General features: G+C 43.8%; 1 protein-coding gene across 2 annotated transcripts in view; it reads right to left on the reverse strand.

Annotated features, from left to right (window-relative positions):
* The window catches only part of LOC102674677, a 22,042-nt gene that overhangs the window by 1,845 nt on the left and 14,842 nt on the right, over positions 1–5,355 (reverse strand). The window lies entirely within an intron of this gene.

The following is a 5,355-nucleotide window of genomic DNA, read 5'->3' on the forward strand; positions in this document are numbered from 1 at the left end:
TTAAAAATATCGTAACTTTAAACAGCTGTATTTCCAAAGTTAGGCGAAATTATTATCCGAATTTAATCTTGTTAGAAGCGGGAAATCTTTCTCTTTAAGATGCTTTTCGTTTCATACCGATACGATTTTTGTTTCGCGAGATATGGTCCTCTAAAAAAAGAAGTAATTTTGAAGGAATTTCTACCTCTTCTTCTTCGTCGCTCTATCTCAAACTCTACGATGGTCAGTGACAGACGTTGAATTACTGACCATCTTCTTTTTCTTTTTTTTTTACTACCACTACGCATTTCCAGGAAAAAATGTAGATCGTACATGAATGGCCATTGAGCCAATCTTTGTATTTTAACGCTACGCTTCTCAACCTTTACAACTTTGAAACGCTTAAAGATATTATTGGAATGAAACAAAAAGCATATTCAAGATCACGCTGTTCTTTATTCATCGACCGAAACGCTTAGAAAAAAAAATTTCGCGACACCTTTTTATATTTTTTATTCGCGATATTTGATTCTTCCGTACAATACGTACGAATACTCGCGAATTTTTATCGAACATACGATAAATTTTTCACGAGAATTTTTGATGCATACTATTTGTATTATTCGATTGATACAAAATAAGAATGTTAACGAAATGCGGGAATATTTATGCGAAATTGTACGGGTCGAGTTGTAGGCTTTATTTCGGTGCATGAATAAAGGAATAAATTAATTATTTGGGTATGCAATTTCGCGTTATATAACGGTGGATATATACCAGGCCGAAATAAAGGCACAAAGTGTCCGGTGTAATTTTATCTTTCTATCTGAATATCTACATACTTTATTCATTAGCTAGAGAGGGTAGCGTTCTCGCAGGAAGTGGTATAATTTTGTACAAACGTCCCGGAATTCCATAAGTGTCAGTTTCATTCCTATTACTTAGAATTTATCACGTAACGTTACGTATAATTATATCCCCGCGACTCTATTTTCGACATAATGAAATGCTTGTTCCCGCAAAATGTTCGATCGAGGAAAAAATATCCACCAGATAGAAAATTACATACAAATTTCCCAACAAATAACCACAAATACGTTTCGATTCGAAACACCTTTTAAATAACTTTATTTCTCTTTCAAATTTCCCTCCTTCTTTTTCTTCTTCTTCTTCTTCTTCCAACTAAAGAAACTCTTTTTATCTCTCTCTCACACACATACAACCGTACGCGCGTACAGCAATTCCCGTTTTGCGAAACACACCTGTCCAACAAACCACCACCACCTCCATATCCACTTCCACTGTTGCTCGAACACATAGAAGAGAAGACTACAGCGCGGGTTGCTCGACGTCGCACAATCGCTGACGTAGAATCGATGGGGAGCAATTTATATGCTACACCCCCTCCAAAGGGATCCCTCGAGGCGCAAAGGGTTGCATCGTGTCTTTTGATCGAGCGAAGCCATCGACGAGCCGGCCAGTCGGATATTGGACCGCTAACACGGGAATATTGCTTCCGTGCGGTGGCGAAAAAAAAAGAAAAAAAGGCAAAAAAAAAACCCACGCCGAGATAAGAACGCGCTAATCAATTCCGTGTCCCGCGCTTCGATGCATATTTTAATATTAATTCCGAGTTTCGTAACGGGGATCGGTTGTCGCAAGATTTTCCACCCTCTCTCGAATAGGATGTGTGGGGAGGAGTACGCAGTCCAGAGAACGTTAGTTTCAGGGAAGCGCGCACAAAGGTTGCAACGCGGGATGTCCCTTTCCAGGAGGAAAGCAAGGTGATCAAAGCAAGGAGACGGAGGATGGAAGGGAACGATATCGAGGTAGCGTCGTGGGCGTAATACGGAAATTTCGCTCGAGGGCAGGGGCGTGCGTGGAACGTGGGCCTGGAAACGGCGCGGCACTGAAAAAGGAGCGACGTCGCAAAAGGTGAGCCCCGGGAGGCCTCACGCGTTTCTGGAATTGTCATCAACGAGGATTTCGCCCCGTGGCGTTAAAATATTTCCACCAGGCTGATTCTGCTGCCACGGACACGCGCGCACCGCTCCACATCCTGACCACCGCGCTCCTCGATGTCTTCTGTTCCATTCGAGAATCGCACACACCTCTTTCGACCGTTTATCACGGTTTATCACGGAAGCACGCGTGTCTGTCTCCTTCGCTCGCGATCGTTATCAACCACTTGCGAAACACTGACGCGGCGATTTTCGAAGTTGATGGGAGAGAGTTTCGATGAGAAAAGAACGACGCGACGCTACGTAACGATACTGCGATTTTTCGTGTTTCATTATCCACTGGTTCTTTTTCTTTTTTTTTTTCGCGCGCGCGATGTTGTCGATACACGTTTTTACGGTTTTGGTCTTCGAGGATTTCAGTCTCTTATTTGGGATTCCGTTCATTTGAATTTTTATTCGTCTTCAATACATCCGGGTTGGAGCTATAGGAACAATCGTGAACAATCGATGCGCCATTGTTGCTTTTTACTAATATACTTGAATATAATTAGCTCTTTTTACAATATTTAAAAGTAAAATGTATACGATATCGAATTATCAATTGATATCAAAAAATTAAAGTAGAGGGTGGCCAATTGTTTCATTCAATTTCAATCGGGAGATAGATACTTTTTCCCCGATAAACGATATAAATATAAATATAAATACAATAAAGAATATTTTACCGAGGCTGTAACGTATCTCAAGATCGAAATAATAATGAAAAAATAACTTTGTCAAACACTGGAACACTGTATTACTGATATAATTCTTCAAGCAATTCTCTCAATCGATACCCAGTTCGTTGCAAGAATTCGTGGATGCCGCATCGTAGATGCAAATTACACGTTCCAAAGTTGCGTGAAGAGGGGCGATAATTACACGATCATCGCCCCTGTCTCCGCAGAATTGATTGGCGGTTGTTCGGCCGGGGCTAATCATTCCCTACGCCCCGAATCAAACTTCCCGGATGAAAGTTCCTGTCGATCCATTGTTGCCGCGCCCGCGCTTCCAACTTTCCCTCCAACGACGAGACGAGAGTCAATTAATTATCGCGCTCATAACGTCGGCCTGTATCCCGTTCATCGGGATCGGTGACGCGTGCCTCGAAATACTCGATCCCCGACCGATCCCCAGCCGCGGGCATTTCGAATCGACACCGCCCTCCGTGCACGCGTAATTACTGTTCGTTCAACTGGTTCCGCCTGCAATTCCCGTCCATCGTTTCCCGCGTTTCTGCTCGTTGCACTCGCGAAATTCGGCCGGCAGGAAACACGGGCGGAGGACGTGCACGCGTGAAATTCGTTTCTAATTGGTGGCAAGCGTCGCGTTAAAGCGCTCCTTTCCTTCCCGATCGATCGATATACGATCGAATTCGAACACGCCAATCGAACGGGATGTAAACGCCACTTTCGAACACTAACCAATCGAATGATCCGTGATCCGCGAGTCGTTCAATAATTCCCTTGAACTTTTCCCCGTGAATCAAGGGGGAACGAGTTATAGAAAAGGGAGGGGGAGGGATATAAATATTGGCTCGAGAAATTAATTAACGTTGGTCGGCGAGATTCGTCGGAAAGATTCGTTAGACGCGATTCGTTGGGAAAGGAGAGCGTTTTCCGCATTTTAAATTCATCGGATCGGGCGGTGTGAAAAGGTGTGAAAAGGTGTTTTGGCGGGTGTTCATCGGGTGTTATCGCTTGTTTAACGCGAAACGGAAAGTTGAGCGTTGTCGCGGCGTCAGCTGCGTTGCTTTCGAGAACGGGGGAGGGGAGGGGAGGGGAGGGGGAACAGATTGCCGGTTTAATTAACACCCCCTTCCAAAACCCTGCGAAATCGCGAATTATGCAAGAGGCGAGGTGGATGGCGAGGGAATTGGAAGGGGCGAGCTTTCTTTTCTCTCTCTCGGGAAGTTTCTTATTACATCGTTTCCGACCGCTTTCATCAAGAATTTAAACTTTCATCCTGGAAACACAGGCTCTCCTAAGACGACTTTTCCTATACCTCGAGATATCTATCTCGTGCTGTGGGGGACACGTGTAAAAAATAAATAAAGCTCTGATGAAACGATGACGTGGATAGAGAGAGAGAGAGAGAGAGAGAGAACTGCTCCGCGTTCCATTCCATCAAACAGTGCGCAGGTGGTTTGCCGCGAGAAAATCTAGTTATGTGGCGCGGTAATTCAATATTGATACTTTGTTGTAACTTTGATAATCTGGAAAGAGAAATAAAAAAAAAAAGAAATAAAAATCTCAAATATTTTTCTCAATACTTTCCTGCCTTAAAGAGAATTTATTCTCCTCTGAAACAGATGATACGAATGATGCAATAAATAATATGTATAATAAGTCAATTGTTTCTTAGATGAAATTAAAATAATCGTTCATCAAAAAGATAGAATAATATCGGTCATACTTATATGACGGTCATTTGTCAAACGTATAAGTAGAACGAGATACTCGGACAAATAATTCGCGGTATAAAAGTATTTCGTAATAAGACCGGTGAGGCATGTGATATAGCTCAGCCATTTGTCAGACAAGTGGAATAAGGGCAAAGGAATCGGTAAAATTAATTCGCGGTAATAAAATTATTTGTAACGTCAGAAACATCTATTTTTTTATACAAATATACCAGTATTCTCGATCGACATTTCTATCTAATCGAAAGTCATCGTTTCGTTCCAAAAATATTCGCGAGAAACTCCCTATCTCCCCTGAACTCACGAATTCAAATACAAAATAGAAGATCCATGCATAATCTACGATCAATTAAATATTCACCCGTTTAGCGTCACACCGAAATCCCAAATACCCCACGCCTCGACGGTCACACGTCCCAGGTCGCGCGATAAAAATTACAAATTCATAATCCAGAATGAATCGAAATGGACGATCCGTTGGCCCGTCCCTCGAGCCGAGGCCAAAAGAAAAAAAAACAGAGAATTTCGATACAAGACTCTTTAAAACGGCCGGTCCGTCCACGTGGCAGGTTGCACGAGTGGCGCATCGTCCAAGTTTCGTGCTCTTCCATCGGTACACACACATACACACACACATACACACACCCTTTACCCTGCATCAGCCGTCCTCCGCCTCTATTTTGCAATACGTGCACGCTGCTTCACGTCAGCACTTGCACCCTGCCGGATGCAAGAACCCTTCTCCCGCACCCTGCATCCTGCACCTCTCCACCTTCCACCTCTCACACCCTTGCCACTCTTCATCTCTCCCTCTCCTCTCGCTTCTCCTCTCGTTTTCTCCTCTTTCTCCTCCACACGGCCGACCTCGATGCAGCTGCAGTCACGGGCGTCGCTCCAGCTGCCGCCAGATCCTACGTAGATCGGTTCGATGCTGGCTGCTGCTGGCACCGATGC

The sequence above is a fragment of the Apis dorsata genome, unplaced genomic scaffold, assembly GCF_000469605.1.
Source record: "Apis dorsata unplaced genomic scaffold, Apis dorsata 1.3 scaffold_58, whole genome shotgun sequence".
Classification (NCBI taxonomy): domain Eukaryota; kingdom Metazoa; phylum Arthropoda; class Insecta; order Hymenoptera; family Apidae; genus Apis; species Apis dorsata.